The 18,599-nt window shown below is 50.1% G+C and overlaps 1 protein-coding gene across 6 annotated transcripts in view; it reads right to left on the reverse strand.

The window, feature by feature from the left end:
• ARAP1 (ArfGAP with RhoGAP domain, ankyrin repeat and PH domain 1) overlaps nucleotides 1–18,599 on the reverse strand; it is a 73,325-nt gene that overhangs the window by 49,520 nt on the left and 5,206 nt on the right. For 4 of the 6 annotated variants that reach the window (XM_066367825.1, XM_066367810.1, XM_066367819.1 and 1 more), the window contains exon 2: nucleotides 3,635–3,710. The gene's annotated coding sequence lies outside the window, so the exon portion shown is untranslated. Of the gene's footprint in view, nucleotides 1–3,634; nucleotides 3,711–5,159; nucleotides 5,294–8,877; nucleotides 8,896–18,599 lie in introns of those variants that run through there. The other 2 variants (XM_066367791.1, XM_066367801.1) reach the window with 2 other exon arrangements.

Genomic DNA, 18,599 nt, shown 5'->3' on the forward strand with positions numbered 1-18,599 from the left:
GACCTCACAACTTACAACAGGATAAATTATAGGACTGAAGATTTGATTACAAAAAGTAGAACCATATAAGAATCTAAAAAATCATCTCAGAGCCTAACTGGTGGTAGCACAGTGGATAGAGTGTTGACTGGGACACTGAGGTCTCAGGGTCAAAACTCAGAGGTAGCCTCATCTGGCTTGAGTACAGGCTCGCCACCTTGAGCACAGGATCATAAACATAAGCCCAAGGTCACTGGCTTAAGCAAGGGGTCACTGGCTTGGCTTGAGCCCCCAGTCAAGGCATGTATGAGAAGCAATCAATGGACAACTAAAGTGACAAAACTACAAGTTGATACTTCTCATCTCTCCCCCTTCCTGTTTCTCTCTCACTCAAAAAAAAAAAAAAGAAAAAGAAAAAGAATCAAACAAGCAAAAAGTCTTTTGGAAATGATAGACTGAGACGGATAAAGAAAGAAGTAAAATATTCAACTATATAAAAAGCAAACATTCTTGCCTCATTAAAAATACACTATAAGGAAAGCCAAAAGATAAATGACAAACCAAGGGATATCTGCCATTCATATCCCAAACACAGGACTAACTTTCCTAAAAACTGAAAAGCACCTAAAAATAAGAAACAAGCCCTGGCTGGTTGGCTCAGCGGTACAGTGTCAGTCCAGCATGTGGATATCCTGGGTTCAATTCCCAGTCAGGATATACAGGAGAAGCAATCATCTACTTCTCCACCCCTCCCCCTCTCCTTCCTCTCTCTCTCTCTCTTCTCTTCTCAGTCATGGTTCAAACAGTGAGAAAAGTTGGCCCCAGGCAGGCACTGAGGATGGCTCCATGGCCTTGCCTCAGGTGCTAAAAAATAGCTCGTTTTCCTAGCAACTGAGCAGGGCCCAGACAGGCAGAGCATCACCAGGTAGGGGGTCTGGCGGGTGGATCCTGGTCGGGGCACATGTGGGAATCTTCCTCTGCCTCCTCACCTCTCACTATATAAAAAATAAAAATATTAATAAAATAAGAAACAGATCAATAACCTAAAAAAAAATGGGCAAAATATATGAACAGAGAAATTCACAGAAAGGTTCTTAGATGGAAAGAACTACACCTTCCCACACTAAGTGGTGCTAGGTGAGGCATTCCTGCCCCTGGCAGGCAGGGAAGGGCAAGGCCACAATATGTGTCAAAACCTCATTGCTTCTACCCTTTGATCCAGCATCCTTAGATAGTTCTCCTGTAGTCTTACGGGCTTATATCCAAAGTGATATATATAAATGGTCATGGCTATAATGCTATGTAAAATAACAAAAAGTTGGAAAGAACCAAAACATCCATAAACTAGAGAATGGTTAACTAAGTTATGGTGCAGTCATATGGTAGAGTACTGAATACTGTTCAAATGAAGAAACTCCTTAAATATTCATGAGTCCCTCCAAATTATGTTAAGTGACTAAAGAAAAGTACATATCACCTCAGCATTTCCAGGTCGACGCTTTATCCACTGCGCCACCACAGGTCAGGCCATATCAGAATATGTAACATTCTGCCTTTTATGTAAAAAAAAAAAAAAAAAAAGAAAGAAGCAAAGGGAGAGGCTAGATCAGTATGCATCTACTGGTGGGTACAATAACGTAGCTCTGAAAAGATACGTAGGAGACAAGGTGATACTGGTTTCTTCTAAGGAAGGAAAATGAGGGCCAGGAGGACAGGAGGGAGCAGGTGCCAAGCCAGATTTCCCCGATCCAGAAGCTTATACAAATCGAATGTACTTTTTAAGAAAAAGAAGACAAGCCTGATCAGGCAGTGGCACAGTGGAAAGAGCATCGGACTGGGATGCAGAGGACCCAAGTTTGAAATCCCGAGGTCACTGGATTTAATGTGGGCTCATCCGGCTAGAGCGCAGGGTTGCTGGCTTGAGCGTGGGATCATAGACATGACCCCATGGTTGCTGGCTTGAGTCCAAAGGTCGTTGGCTTGAGCAAAGGGTCAGTGGCTCAGCTGGAGCCCCCCGGGTTAAGTCACATATGAGAAAGCAATGAATCAACAACTAAGGTGCTGCAACGAAGTTGATGCTTCTCATCTCTCTCTCCCTTCCTGTCTGCCTGTCCCTCTCTCTCTCACTCTCATTAAAAATAAATAAATAAATACAATTACTGAGGGACCCAAAGGAAGATACAAACAGAAAATATATTTGATGTCTTACATAAGCCAGCTCTCAACATTATAAAGACATCAGTTCTTCCAAAGTTAAGCTAAAATTACCCACTGGCAGAATCTAAAGTTCATATAAAAGGATACTAAAGATTTATTTCTAAGTGAAAAAGGTGCAGAAAAGTGTTTCATGAAGTAAACATATGGGTAAAGGAGAAAAAATATATATGAAAAAATGTTCAATGTCACTAGTTATCAGAGAAGTGCAAATCAAACCGTAATGAGTTATAACTTCACACCTGTTAGAATGGCTATACTCACAAAGACAGGTAATAACAAGTATTGAGAGGATGTAGAGAAAAGGGAACCTTCATAAACTGCTGGTAGAAATGTAAATTGGTGTAGCCACTGTGGAAAAAAGTATGGAGGTTCCTCAAAAAATTCAAAATAAGACTACCATATGACTCAGCAAGTTCTCTTCTGGGTATTTACTGAAAATGTGGAAAAATTTATTTGTAAAGATAATTGTACCCCTATGTTCGCTGCAGCATTATTTGCAATAGCCAAGACAGAAACAACCCTGTATGTCCATCAGTGGCTGAATGGATAAAGAAGATGTGGTATATATGTATAATGGAACATTACCCAGCCATACAAAAATATGAATTATTGTCATTTGCAACTACATGGATGGATGGTTCTTGAGAGGACTCTGCTAAGTGCAAAAAGTCAAACAAAAAAGGACAAAAACTACAATTTCACCAGTACGTGAAATATTAAAAAAAAAAACTAACAAAACAAAAACAAACTAGGTACAGACCAACAGAATGGTGGTTACTAGAGGAGAATGGAGGGAGGAGGACAAAAATAGGTAAAGGGGGTCAAATATACGGTAATGGAGAGAAACTAGACTTTGGGTGGTAAGCATACAATCGAGTATACAGGTATCAAAATATCATGTATACCTGAAATGTATACAATTATAAATTAATTATATAGTTAACCAATGTTACCTCGAACGTATACACAAAAAGCCTGTGGATGGGTTTACAAGAAACTGCCTTTGCAGAGGAGTACCGGCAGCTGGGGGAACAAGAGAGGGAAAGGCACCTTTCACAATATCCTCTGCATCTTCTTAATTTTGTACCATTTCTCAAAAGTACAAATACAGTTTAAAAGATAACATGAACGTCTGGGAATGAGAAAGAGATGGTAACTCACCAGGCAAAAAGAAGGAAATCAAATAAGCAGACACACACACACACACACACACACACCCTACCAACCCTCTGGTCCCTGCCTGGCCCACCTTCAAAACCTTCCTGGGAGGCTCTTCTCAAGATCTCTGGGCCTCACGCTCTCTTAGCCTCTCAACCTCAGTTTTCACAATGGAAAATGGGACCTCAGATCTTGCCTCTATGAAGCCTCCCCACCACCTCAATGTTGGAGCTTAGCCTGCCACACCCAGCCGCCTCTGCCTTCCCATCTACCCACTCACCTGCTGGGCCAGGACAATGTCCTCCCAGAGGCAGCATCTACTCTGAACAGCAGCTCATCTTGGCCTCACGTGACACCTGCGAAGACAGAAGGAGACGAGAAAGTTCATAAGGCAAGGCCACTTGGAATGGAGGGATGCTGGGAGGAGGCAGAAGAAGGGAAAGGAGGATGGAGGCAGGAAGGTGGAGGAGGAAGGGGGAGAGGGATGGGAAAAAGGAAAGAGAGGGAAGGAAGGGAGAAATGGGGAAGAGGGCAGAGGAAAAGAAGGAAGAGGAGAGAAGAGTTCAGGGAGCCTAATGGCAGCCAGGCACTTCCAGTGGGGGTCAGGAGGTAAACACACAGGCCTGCCAAGAGGAAGAGGCCACACACGTGGAAAAGGGAAGTTGAGACTCCTCATTCTATGGCCCTCCCCCAGGACCAATGGCTGGGATGTGTAGGGGAACAGGCTGTGATAGAAACTACTAGTCTGCATGGCTGGATTGGCTCAAGTGAGTTGACCTCAGGTGCTGAGGATGGCTCCACGATCTCCACCTCAAGCACTAAAAAATGGCTCCAGCTGCAACAGAGCAACGCCCCAGATGGGCACAACATCGCCTCCTAGTGGCCTTGCCCAGTGGATCCCAGTCCGCTGCAAGCGGAGTCTGTCTCTCTGCCTCCCCTCGTCTAAAAAACAAACAAACAAAAAACCTACTGGCCTGGCCAGGAGGCTAGACTGTCCCCAAGGAAGACAAGGGGAGGGGATACATGTATGTAGCTCCATGACATGAGGTAGTTCCCCCACACACAACGCAGAGCCTATCAGCGACAGGTGGTGGACCCTGGGGAGACCCCAGGAGGCAGGACCCTCTCCACTAAGCCTGGGAGCAATGGGGTGGAGTGAGAACAGAGGGGCTGCAATTTAGGCAGACAGAAGACCCTAGGGGCCTGTTTCTGAACATGTTGGGGGTGGCAAAAGGGGTGTTTCCAGCCAAGAGGAGAGAACAAGCCGTCACTGTAGGCTCGCCACCAGCAAGCTCAGATAGCCCGGCCATCCCTGAAAGCAGGTCACCAGCAAATTCAGGTGGCCGGCAGTAAGAGAACAAGGTGGAATGGGCAGGTCCTGGGCAGAGCCATCTTTCCTGCCACTAGGCAGGGTCACTGCAAACTGCTGGGCTCTGCGTGACGACTCATTAATTTACTAGCCAGGTACTTATATCAAGTAGACTCCACAATTATTTCTTAGGATGGAGAATGACAATAAAAAAAAAAGACAACATAAATAGTCCTTACTGAATGCCAGGTACCTAAGAACTTTTTATTAACTTATTTAATCCTCACAGCAACCTATGAGGTACATAAAGCATACTTTAAAATGAAGAAACTGAGGCACAAAGAGATTAAATAACTTGCCCAAAGTCACACAGTTAGGAAAGGGGTAGTTTGAATATAGTATAGACCTGCTTTGTCCAATACAGTAACCAGCAGTAGTCACATATGATCATTGAACACTCAAGACATGGCTGCATAATAAAGCGGCTTATACATACTGGAGCCCTGGCTGGATGGCTCAGTTGGTTAGAGCATCGTCCCAAAGCCCAGATGTTGCCAGTTCAATCCCTGGTCATGGCACACATAGAAATGATCGCTGTTCCTGTATTTCTCTCTCTCTCTCTTCCTCGCTCTAAAATCAATAAAACAAACATTGAAATAAATAAAATACACACTGGATTTTGAAGGCTTAGTACAAAAAACAAGAATATAAACTACCTCAATAATGTTTTTCCATTTATTACACAATGGAATTACAATATTTTGGCTATTTGAATAAAATATATTAGGAATATGAATTTCCTATTTCTTTTTAATATGTACTAAAAAATTTTAAATTGCACTTATGGCTCAAATTATATTTCTGTTGGAGTGCAGCCCTAGACTCTTACCCACTCTGCTCACTGCCTCTCAAAAGTGGTAATTAGGCCCTGGCCGGTTGGCTCAGCGGTAGAGCGTCGGCCTGGCGTGTGGGGGACCCGGGTTCGATTCCTGGCCAGGGCACATAGGAGAAGCGCCCATTTGCTTCTCCAACCCCCCCCCCTTCCTCTCTGTCTCTCTCTTCCCCTCCCGCAGCCAAGGCTCCATTGGAGCAAAGATGGCCCGGGCGCTGGGGATGGCTCCTTGGCCTCTGCCCCAGGTGCTAGAGTGGCTCTGGTCTCGGCAGAGCATCGCCCCTGGTGGGCGTGCTGGGTGGATCCCGGTCGGGCGCATGCGGGAGTCTGTCTGTCTCTCCCCGTTTCCAGCTTCAGAAAAATACAAAAAAAAAAAAGTGGTAATTAACACCACTGAGCCCCTGCTACAGGCCGGGCCCTGTTCTAAAGGGTCAATATGGATTGACTACCATACGGGAATAACCAGTACTGGAAAACAGGAAACTACTTCTGTCCCTACAAAGGGCCCACCCACATCCTGGGCCTTTCTTAAGTTCCTATTGCTGCACTGAAGGCTTCAGGCCAAGGTCAGACTCAGGGACTCCACACTCAGAACCCTTTAGGACAGCTCCATTCAAGATACTGGAACCATGAGCCAGACCTTAGACCTGCCCTCCAGGAAAGTCAGGCTAAAGGGATCAGATATCAGCCAGCCAGAGAAAACAGCCCACATGGCCCTCACCAGGCCAAGGGTCAGGGAAGGCTTCCTGGAGGAGGCAACTCTTTAAAACAAAGTTTGTCCATACATAGGTGGGACACAAAATTGAGACTCATGGACATAGAGTGCAGTGATTACCAGGGGGAAGGGCAGGGAGGAGAGGGAGGGGGAAGGGAGAGGGGCATAAGGAGAAACATATAGGGTGACAGGATGATCTGACTTTGGGTGATGGATATACACATAATCAACTGTCCAAATGACGTGGAGATGTTTTCTCTAATCTATGTACTCTGGTTGACCAATGTCACCTTGTTAAATTTAATTGTCTAAATTAAAGAAAAGAAGAAGTCTGGCATAGTACTGCCCTGCTGAGCCATGCTATAGCCCTAAGGCAAAGAAAGAAGGGCAATACTTAATATCTTTATTTAAAGTGCAGATATTTTGTTCATTTTGAACATTTTTCATTAATATTGAATTTTTAAAATATATTATCTTGATTACTGAGCTTTTTGCGGCCCCCACCCTATATTTTGCGCCGAGGCAAGTGCCTCACTTGCTTCACCCTAATCCTGAACCCCCTCCCCAGGTTTAAGCCCTTCAGCTGCTATGACTTATCACTGAGTTTCCACCCCCAGGGAAGCAAGGACCCGGGCAGAGGGGAGCGTCATCCTGTTGTGACAGCATGGCCACAAACTGGGGGGTTCCCCTTCTTCCCCACCCCAAAGACCCAACTCAGGTTTCAACGTCACCCCACCCCACCCTGTCTCTGCTTCTCCCGTCTCCCTCCAGCACCTCTCTGCTGTACAACCCCCGCCGCACCCCTGCCCAGAGCCCCTCTGTGGTTCCCGGTGCCCTCAAGCCCAGCGGTTCAGCCTGTCATTTGACCTGTTCCAGCCCTGATGTTTACAGATGAAGAAACGAACCCTCACAGGAGGAAGTGACTTGCCCAAGTTGCCCATGACATACCCCAAGCCCCAGCCAGGCTGGGCTGGCTCATCACTCCCTCCATTTCACTTTTTTACATCAGGTACCAGCTTGGCATGTGGAAGCCTCTGAAATTTTCCCCACCTTCAGGTACTGATTCCAGACTGCCTCCTCCAGAAAGTTCTCCTTGACTGCGCTCAAAAACTGCATGCAGCTCAGAACTGCTTCTGCTCTATCTCTGGTTGTTTCATTTGTGGAGGTCCATCTCCATCTAACCCCCCACCTGGCCTGGGGTACCCTGTGAGTCTGCACCCCTTCTTCTGCCCCCTGCCCTCCACACTAGAGCTCAGGACCTGACTGGGTTCACAAGGCAGTCAGTCCAGAGTTAAGTAAGGGTCGTCTAGACTCTCTAATCCTGGCCAGAGAGTCCTTTGTCAGGTCTGGCCTGAGTCCTTGTTGGAGCCAAAGCTGTCACCCTTCTGTCTTCTCACTACCATTTCAACCCCTGAGGGCAGAGTTTAAATCCATCGCCCCTTCTGTGCCCCAGCCCAGCACCTCCCTCGTGTCATCCCTGCCCACTACTGACTAGAGCTACCAAAACTGAAAGTCTAGCAGGAAGGTGGCCCAGAGCCTTCCTCAAGGACAGGCACAGCCCCATTACCTTCATTTTCTAAGAGCCCGCCTCATGCCTAGCCCCTGCCAGACTTCCACCTTCATCTCAGTCGTCCTTATAACAATCCCAAGACCCGGTATTTGCTCCATTTCATGAGGCTGTGTGAGGGGGGAACTTGCCCAGGTCACTTGCGAGGGCCAACAGGGCCTTCGGAGGATGTGACCACTTCTGTCTGTGGAGTTGGCAAAGCTTCCAGAGGGCACTCCTGAGCTGGGCTTTGAAGGACAGTTAGGTAGCAGGTTGTCCCTCCAAGCAAAGGAAACTGAGTGCAAGACTCAGGGACGGGCCAGGACCTGACAGATGCAGAGATGGGAGAGTTCAGTGAGGCAGGAACAGGAAACATTAAAGGACAGTAATGACACCCAGAGAGGATTGGGGACCCTCCCTCAAGTGCCCACAGAGCCTGCTGACCATGTGGATGTGAGCATCAAGTGCATTCTGATTTGCATGAATGAGTCAGATCCTTGCAAGGCAGCCCTGAAAGTCCCAACTCTTTCTGCACTCAGCACTGGAGTCCCCTCGGCTAAAACCCTTCCTCAATTTCATCTTCAGATCTGCCTCTACACAAAGCTAGGATCTGGGTTCAAGGGAAGGCCCAGTGTTTTGAGGCAGCGGAAGGGAAGAAAGGCAGGCCCAGGGGTCCAGACCTGAGGCCTGAGCTTACCACCCTCACTTCCTCCACTGCATACTCCCCGACCCCAGGCAGGCTAGGCAGGGACTCCAGTGTCCAGACCTCAGGAGCTCCCCACACAGGAACCAAGAACCCCATCCATCCAGCTTTGGCCAGGCCAGGCCTACAAACCACACTCCACCTATACCATAAATGCACACCTCACACCACCTCCAGGGACACATACCTTCCACCGCACCCAGCATCCACATAGCAGATCTGCCCCACCACACAGCCTTCTGTCCCCATACTCCCCACGATAACTCAACTGTGACCAATAGCCTCAGAATACCCCAGCGCTCAATACCCCCCAGTCCCCAGCCTCCCTTCATCCCCCAGCCCAGTCACCAAGGGATACCTATGGGCAGGGTCACCATCGGTCTGCAGGGTGTTCTCAGGACTCCACTAACAGAGGCAAGAGGCCTCGAAGACACTTCCCCTAGCTATGAGGAACTAGGTGGGGGTTGGGTTCCCAACCCAAAGGGTGCAGAAGTGGCCCCCGCCCCTCTGCAGAAGCCAGCTCCCTCCAGCGCCAGTCAAGGCAGCAGGGGTGCAGCTGACTGACCCCTGAGCCAAGAAGCTCGTTTTCTGTCTCTCAGGGACTGGTAGCCAGGGCATACTGGTCCCAAGGAGTTACACTGTAGTCTCTGCCCTGCCCCAGCCCTGAATCTTTTTGCCCTGTCACACACTCTGGCACCAATTTTCTGCCCCATCCCATCTGTGGTGTGACCTGTCCTCTGGTTTTCCAAAAGTGAGGAAAGGAGCAGTGAGGACAGTCAGGGACCCTAGGGCCTAGGTACATAAAGAGCCACTTCAAGCACCCTGTGGGGAACCGGGGCCAACTGGCAAGCCCCAGGGCTCCAGGTCAGAGCCCCCCTCTCTGAAGGATGCAAAGCAAGTCCGGGTTCCAGTCCTGTCACATTCTGAGCCTCAGTTTCTCCCTCCACAAAGCAGCCATCATCCACATGCCTGCGACACATCACCATGTGTGTACTAGAGGCCACACTAATCATCTGCTTACGCCTCTGTTGCTAAGACAGACACTTCCAGTTCCTAACCCCAAGACCTTGGCTACCTTTTACAAGAGGGGTCCTTGGTGAAAGTCTTGAGGCCAGGCTCCAGTCTGGACGCTCTCGGCACCCTGGAGTTCTCTTACCCCAGACACCAATGACTACTAGCACACCCTGCCCCAGCCATGCCCCCTGCAGGGCTCCAGACTGGATACCCCCTAACCCCTGCACATCCCTGGGTGGCTCCCCAGCCACAGTGAATTCACCAGCTCCCTTCTCCAGATGAAGCAAGGCTGACTCCAAAGTACAGGGGCCTTTGAGCAAATTTAAAAATGCCTTTTCCCTCAGGAGCCCCACATCAGAGCTCACAGTTCAGCACGCTGGTCTCAATCCTCCCTCTCCCACTCTCCACCTCCCCACCTACAGGGCCCTTTCCTGTACACACCCACACGCAGTGGACCTGGGCACTGGCAGGCTATTTTAACAACCTCTGGGGCAGTAAAATCCAGTTTTATTCATGACCAAGGGACTTTAAAAATTAAGTGACCATGGACATCCCTGACCTCAATTCCAGGCCTAGCCTTCACTTCCACCCCAATCTTAAAGACTATCATTTTCTTTTTTTCTTCTTTTCCAAGTGAGAGGCGGGGAGATAGAGAGACAGACTCCTGCATGTGCCCCAACCGGGATCTACCTGGTAACCCCATCTGGGGCCAATGCTCACAACTGAGCTAATTTTAAACATTTTATTTATTTATTTATTTAATTTTTACAGAGACAGAGAGAGAGTCAGTGGGATAGACAGAGACAGACAGACAGGAATGGAGACAGATGAGAAGCATCAATCATTAGTTTTTCGTTGCGTGTTGCGACTTCTTAGTTGTTCATTGATTGCATTCTCATATGTGCCTTGACTGCGGGCCTTCAGCAGACTGAGTAACCCCTTGCTGGGGCCAGCGACCCTAGGTCCAAGCTGGTGAGTTTTTGCTCAAGCCAGATAAGCCTGCACTCAAGCTGGTGACCTCGGGGTCTTGAACTTGGGTCCTTCCACATCCCAGTCCAACGCTCTATCCACTGCGCCACCGCCTGGTCAGGCACAACTGAGCTAATTTTAGCACCTGAGGTAGAGGCTCCATTAAGCCATCCTTAGTGACCTGGGTCAATGTCCTGGAACCAATAGAGCTATGGCTGCAAAAGGAGAAGAGAGAGAAGGGGGAGGGGAAGTGGTAGAGAAGGAGATGGTCCCTTCTCCTGTGTGCCCTGAATAGGAATCAAACCCGGGACTTCCATAAGCTGGGCTGACACTCTACCACCAAGCCAATTGGGCAGGGCCGAAAGATTATTACTTTCTACAAACTTCATGTCTGTACTGTTTAATGTTATTACAGTATGTATCACTTTTACAATTAGAGAAGAAAAAATGATAAAAGTATTTCAGTCTATTAGAATTGAGTTTGTTCCAGTTTGTTCCTCAAACTGTCATTATAAGGTAGCTTGATGATTCAAAATATAACATGGATAGCCCTGACCGGTTGGCTCAGTGGTAGAGCATCGGCCTGGCGTGTGGATGTCCCAAGTTCAATTCCCGGTCAGGGCACATGAGAGGCAACACCTGCTTCTCTACCCCTCCCCCTCTCCTTTCTCTCTCTCTCTTTTCCTCACACAGCTATGGCTCGATTAATTAGAGAGCACTGGCCCCCTGCACTGAGGATGGCTCAGCATTAAAAATAGCTCAGTTACAATTGGCCCCAAATGGCAGGGCATTGGCCCAAGGCGAGGGTTGCCCGTAGATCCCAGTCAGGGCGCATGCAGGAACCTGTCTTTGCATCTCCCCTACTCTCACTTACAATAAAAATAAAAAACAATTAATAATAAAATATAACATGGATAGATTACTAAGAGAACTACTGTAAACAAAACTACTGATTTCTGGGCCATCTGGACTAGAGAATGAGAAACTGAGACCCTAAGCTCACTCCCCCCGCCCACCAGCTTATCCTCCCAAAGGACTAAGACTCAGCTGATCAAATACGGCCCCCTCACAAGGAACCCAGAGGGCAGCAGCAGAGTGCGGCCCACAGATTTTCAAACAGGAAACAGACTGAGATCCATTAATAAACACAAGATTCCAGGGTCCTGTGGCTTGTCCTTTAATACCATCTGGCCCCACCCTAACTCTGACCCTCACCCCACATTCCCCCAAACCTCACCGAGGGGCTCCTCATGCCCAAGCCCTACCCTGGAGAGGGCCAGACAGGGAGTACAATGTGAGGATGCAGTGGGAATGTCTGAAGTACCTCACTTACAAATAAATGAAGCTCAGAGTAAAATGGTTTGGTTTCTGGGCCTTGTCAAAAAGTCTATGAGACACAAATCCTCTTACATAGTACCCCCACCTCCAAATGGGTCGCTCCGAACCACTCCCTCCCTTTTCCCCTAACTGGTTCCTCATTGCCATGTTTTTGACGTATCACCCTCCTCTCCATCCCCAATGTCCCCCATCCTCCCCAGGCCTCCTGCCTAGACCCCTGGGCCTTCCTCCCTGCCGTCTGCCCTTCCCCCTCCTGCAGCCAGGAGACCTCTAGCCTACACCTCTAACCTGCCACAGGCAGAGCTCCTGACCCGAACACTAATACCCACAGCCCTGACCTACATCCATCTTCCCTAGTTCCCCAACCAGTCGCTCTTCAGGCCTCACTCAGAAAGGGTCATCCTCCCACTTGAAAGGGTGACCAAGCCAGCCCCACAGCACCAGAGACCTGAGGCACTCCCACCAGGAGAACCGGTTCCGGATTGGTCCCCTGCCCCATAGTCACAGACACACCCTTGCTGGGCTGGGACTTCCCAGGCAGGGGAGGGAGTGCCTCCGCTGACCAAAAGTGCTGGCCAAGGGGAAGCCTGAGGTGCTACAGTGAGTAACTAACTGCAGGAAGATCCTCCTCTGTGACCACTGCCCCCCTTGAGAAGTGGGGGGGGGGGGGGCTCATAAGACCGTGAGGCAGAAACAGGAAGAAACAGGCTAACCACAGAGGGGTGGGAGTGCACAGGGCTGACAACAGACACCTGGCAGCAGGAGTGGACAGAACCTGAGTCACATGCTGGGACCCTCACCACACACCAGAGGAGCTGAGGGCCACGCTGGCCCTGGCAGGGGAGGGGGAGAGAAGGCTGCTGGATTCCATTCTCTCTGAGCTGACGGGGAACCTGGCGTGTGAACACCCAGGAGAAGAGACTCGGTAGGTTCCTCTGTATCCCAAAACTAGCAACTTAGGAGAACAGGGACCGGAATCTGCCCTCTCCCTAGGTGGCCCATGAAATGAGAAGCCAGATATAGCGGTCCCATGTTGTCGGCACCTGAAAGGGGAAGCTGCCTGTGTTGGTGGGGTGGAGGTGACCAGATGGCTGGGGCAGGGGCCAAAAGGGAGAGAGGGAGATGGGGGACCAGCCCTAAGGCTCTGGCCTCCAATTTGATGCGTGACCTCAGCCTCCTCCACTATAATCAGACAACAGACAGGAAAGGCTCCTGACTAGGCTTCTCCTCTCCGACTCACAGGGAACATTCTAACCCACTTATCTGGCCCAGCCATCCCTGCTTATACGACATGGGTGTGGCATGCTTACCATCTATCTACCAGGCACTGTGCTAAACATGTCACATGGATTAATTCTCTAGACAATCTAGAAAGTGGACGGCATTAGCCCATTTTACAGATCAGGAAGAAACTGAGACTCAGGAAGATTAAATAACTTGCCCAAAATGACAACTGAATCAAGGGCTGCCTGGGCCCCTTTCACTCCATCTCCTCAGAGGGGACAGTGTAGAGACAGGCAGCGAGCAGGGAGGTCAGGCAGGAGAGGGAGGATGACTGTAGGCAGAGAAAGACCTCGAAGGCCATGCTAAAGCACTCGCCCTACTGTCCAGACAGCAGGAATCCATGAAGGGCAGCAGGGTGGTCCGGGGACCAAGCATGGGGCAACAGACAGGCAGGCCAGCAAGGGTTCCGACTGCTGTGAGACTTGGAAATTCACATAACTTTTCTGAGTCTCAGTTTCATCGTCTGTACAATGGGGGTTACGACAGCTCTGCCCTGCAGGTTTGTGAGAAATAAATGTACAACTTAAAAACAAACTTCAAGTCTGACCAGCCCTCTCTCTCCAGGGACTTCCCACCTCCCCCAGAAAGCTGGCCCACCAGGCCAGCGTGGTCTGTCTGTCCCTGCCCCCTCCTGCCTCCCTGCTGTTACTCTGACCCTCTCCACGGGCCCCCTCAGGGCTGGGCACTGGAGCTCCCTCTGCCTGGAAGGCTCTTCCAGACACCTACAGACTCACTCCCATACTCTCCCAGCACCTGCTCAAACACAACACCTTCCTTCCATGACCATTCTACCTAAAAGAGTGCCCCCATCAGTCCCTATCTCCTGATCCTATGTCATTTTTCTGCATTCCACTTATCACTATTAGACGCTGTATTATATATTTATTGTTAATTTTTAGTCTCAATGAGGACAAGGACGCTGCCTCATTCACAGCTCTATCGCCAGTGGCTGGAAGTGTCCGGCCACTGGGGGAATGGATAAATGGAAATCTACAAAGGCCTGGCTCACTAAGGTCTGGAGCTTGGGACAGGGGCCTGTGACATGGGTAGCAAGAGAAAGGGTTGGCTGAGGCAGGTGTCAAGGCTCAGAGCAGAGTTCTAGGGGTCAAAGACTCAACTCTGAGACTCCCTGGCACCCTCCACGGCTAAGCCTGACAGTTCTTTCCTCCTCTGGGGCCACCCCAGCCACTTCCTGCTGAACTGGCCGATAAACACTGCTGGCTTAGGGGAGCCTCACCCACACAGGAAAGTGCTGACTCTCAGAGCCCCTTGAACTGCCCACTTCTCAACTGTTCCCCAGAGCAGGTCAGAACCACCTAGATGTCCAGGACTCTCTGACACCAACCACCCCGCTCCCCACTCATGGCAGGTGCCTTTCCCCTGACTGCCTAGCCCTTCGATGGCTCCCCCTTATTGAATGGAGTTCAAAGGCCTCCACCCTCTGGTTCCTGCAGCTTACTCCTCCTCTCTGGTCTCACTCCTCTCAACCCCACTACCTGATACTTTACCTCCAGGACTCTGCTTATACTTGTTCTCTCTGCCTGGAACCCCCAATCCAACCTTTCCTACTTCCAGAAGGGGAAAGTGAGCCTCAGAGAGTGCAAAGAACCTAAGCTGGGTTACAAAGCAATTCAAGACCAGGACAGCCTGACCAGGCGGTGGCACAGTGGATAGAGCATCAGAGTGGGACGCGGAGGTCCCAGGTTCGAGACCCCAAGGTCACCAGCTTGAGTGCAGGCTCATCTGGTTTGAGCAAGGCTCACCAGCTTGAGCCAAAGGTTGCTGGCTTGAGCAAGGGGTCACTCGGTCTGCTGTAGCCTCCCGGTCAAAGCACATATGAGAAAACAATCAATGAACAACTAAGGTGCCGCAGTCAAGTATTGATGCTTCTCATCTCTCTCCCTTCCTGTCTGTCTGTCCCTATCTGTCCCTCTCTCTGACTCTGTCTCTGCCACAAAAAAAAAAAAAAAAAAAGACCAGGACACATGGCTAAGTGCGCCTTTAGCCCTTCCACTTGCCTGTTCCTTGAAAGAACTGGGAGGGGGAGTTCCTCTCAGGTAACCTCAGAAACACTGGAGCAACTCCTCCCTCCAAGTGAACTGGCGAGGTTGGCCCTGCACTGAGAAATGTGGGTTTTCAGGCCACAGGCAGTAGAAGCAGGTAAGTGTCCTGGTTCATGTCCTGGAACAAAACCACTAGACCAGGGGTCAGGAACCTATGGCTCGTGAGCCAGATGTGGCTCTTTTGATGGCTGCATCTGGCTCACAGACAAATCTTTAATAAAAAATAATAAGGCCCTGGCCAGTTGGCTCAGTGGTAGAGCGTCGGCCTGGCGTGCAGGAGTCCCGGGTTCGATTCCCGGCCAGGGCACACAGGAGAAGCGCCCATCTGCTTCTCCACCCCTCCCCCTCTCCTTCCTCTCTGTTTCTCTCTTCCCCTCCCACAGCCGAGGCTCCATTGGAGCAAAGATGGCCCAGGCGCTGGGGATGGCTCTGTGGCCTCTGCCTCAGGCACTAGGATGGCTCTGGATGCAACAGAGCGATGCCCTAGATGGGCAGAGCATCGCCCCCTGGTGGGCATGCGGGTGGATCCCGGTCGAGCGCATGCGGGAGTCTGTCTGACTGCCTCCCCGTTTCCAGCTTCGGAAAAATGGAAAAATAATAATAATAATAATAACATTAAAAATATAAAACATTCTCATGTATTACAATCCATTCATTTCCTACTGCTCATGTTCATGGTTGCGGGTGGCTGGAGCCAATCACAGCTGTCCTTTGGGACAACACCAAATTTTTATTGGATAATGCGTAACATACACGGGTCGTTGTATGGCTCTCACGGAATTACATTTTAAAATATGTGGCATTCATGGCTCTCTCAGCCAAAAAGGTTCCCGACCCCTGCACTAGACACTCCGTGGATCTTCGGCCTCCCTTGGCTTAGCAGGTCCATCTTTAAGCAGAGAAGACAGAAGGAGCTGGAACAGCCCCAGTCTGAGGGAAGATATAGGCCTTTAGCAGAGGTCCTGGCACCCCTTCCCCAAGCATGGAAGAACCCACCCCAGAGCTGTCCTGCTGTCAACTGGCAAAGCTCAGTCTCTGACCCTGCCCCCAGGGAGGCCGCTTTCTCCCCACCAGGCTGGGAATAAATTGTCGCATTTTCAGCTGCAGACCCACAAAGTGGCCCATCCGGACAAAGGGCCCCACTCAAGTGGGTGAAAGCCAGACTCAGCTCACACATCAAGGGGTGCAGAACCAAGCACCTCCTACCGCAATCCAGCGGGACATCGAATGCTGATCATACCCACACACAGGAAAAAGCACAGGACCTTCAAGATCGCATCTGGGTCCAAGAGCACACAGGTACACATACAAGCACACTCACAGTGGCCCCAGAGGACGTCTTCCAGGAGAGGGTGCATTTCCTTCAAAGGAGGTAACAGGCCTCCTCCCAGGGGCATGTCCAGCTCCTTGTCCAGGGCCCTGTCAGGGCAGCTGCTGTGCCCACAGCCCCACATGGGTATCAGAAGGAGCTGGGGAGGTACTGTAAAACACGACAACTTTGCTCAAGGCCCAGCTTCCCTGCTCCCTGAGGAGGGGCAGTGTCACCCTCTCAGGCTCTCGGGCTCAAGCCTCTGTTAACTATTCTAACCCTCTAAGGCTGGCCTCGGGTCTGCTGAACCACATCCTGTCCCAGGACGACCTATTCAAGCCAGCCCTGTGGCCCAGACCTTGCTCTGTGACCCAGCCAACCACCAGCCCTCCAGGGGCCTCCAGTCAATCCCGTCCTGGTATCCAGGAAGACTGCCTCACTAGCATCAAATGCAAAGGAGGCCTGGCCCCTGTCTGTCCCCTCCCTACTCCCCAACAAGATGGCTGTCTTTCTGCTACCACCTAGTCCTTTGCATGGCCTGGTTCTCAGATTTCTTGAAAGTGGTCAGTTGGGTGTGTATGCTGTGGTGGTAGGGACAGAGCAAGGGGTCACTCGGTCTGCTGTAGCCCCCCGGTCAAAGCACATATGAGAGAACAATCAATGAACAACTAAGGTGCCACAACCAAGTATTGATGCTTCTCATCTCTCTCCCTGCCTGTCTGTCTGTCCCTATCTGCTCCTCTCTCTGACTCTGTCTCCACACAGAACCTGGCGGCCACCTGGGCCACTCACCCCCCAACCAGCCCTGAGAAACTCTCTAGTCTTGGTCTGTCTGGTGCCAGCTGGCCAAGTGTGGACACAGAGTCTACCTAGCTCTCAGCTCAAGGTCCACCCTACCCAACTTGAGGGTTTGCAGGCTCTTGGAACCTAGAATTTTGGAAATTTGGAAGCCGGTGTGGACAAAACAGGGGTCACATGTTGAACCTGACAAGCTCAGGGAAACCTGCAGGGTGGCCTTGCAAACTCAGGGACCTAAAGTAACCACACAGGATGGTCTGCAATGAAAACTTTCTGACTAAAAGCAGTTTCTGGTGGGTATCATGTCCTAGGGAGGTATTTCTCTTACAAAGATCCTGACCTTAACTGAGCCTGTCTGTTGTCTTTTGCATCTACAATAACATACCTGATAACATACCTTTGACATGTAAGAGCAATCTTTCCTTGCCCCCTCAGGGTGCAGCCACCCCACAAGAGCAGAAACCAACAAACCCCCTTATAGTTATTATCATGTTAATCGTTAAATGTTAACTATTTTATGCCTGCCTATGTAAAAGAAGTTTGAGTCTACATTTTTACTCTTTATCTAATCCCAAAGATTGCCCTGGCCTTTTTACTCTCTCCTGTCTCCCTAATCTATCACCAATGGATTTCAGGTAATCTCTTTATATCTTCCCCTTTGATTCTGATGTATAAAATAAGTGGTAAAACCACCTTTCTGGAGCATTTTCTCAATCCATTGAGATTTGCTTCCGAGTAATTGTCTTACAACTGACAGTGGGACTCGCAGACATATAAAACCTTAGAATCCTTGAACCTCTAATACCTAGGATCTCAGACTCAGATTTCTAAAATCACAGCTGCTCAATGAAAGGAGAGGATGGGCAGGAGTGGAGAGGGACAGAGAAGCTCCTACTTCAACCTGTCTCACCTCTCACCTGCCCTGTTTGGTTGGTTGCTGTCCACACCTGGAGCTGGTGGACCTGGAAGGTTCCAGGATCTGCTGCTTCCAGCACCTTCCTTGAAACTCCGGGGAAGCTGAGTCCATTGAAGATAAGTGACAGCCCAAGGCCTCTCACTGAGCCAGAGGTCAGGGACATGCCATAGGCTCCTATGACTTTAGGAAGAGCTATAGAGGAGAGAGAGGAATGCCCAAGGGCAGGGCAGTGCCCTCTAAAGTGGGAGGGGAGATGGCAGAGGAGACCCAGGCACCCAGGGGGAAATGTACAGTGGCTGCTCAGCCCTGCTCTGTTCTCCCGTCCTGGGGGCTGACCACCCCAGCGCTGCATCACCAGAGGAGGTAGGCTAGGCTCCCCTGAGGCAGCT

This window comes from Saccopteryx leptura, chromosome 1, assembly GCF_036850995.1.
Source record: "Saccopteryx leptura isolate mSacLep1 chromosome 1, mSacLep1_pri_phased_curated, whole genome shotgun sequence".
Lineage (NCBI taxonomy): Eukaryota > Metazoa > Chordata > Mammalia > Chiroptera > Emballonuridae > Saccopteryx > Saccopteryx leptura.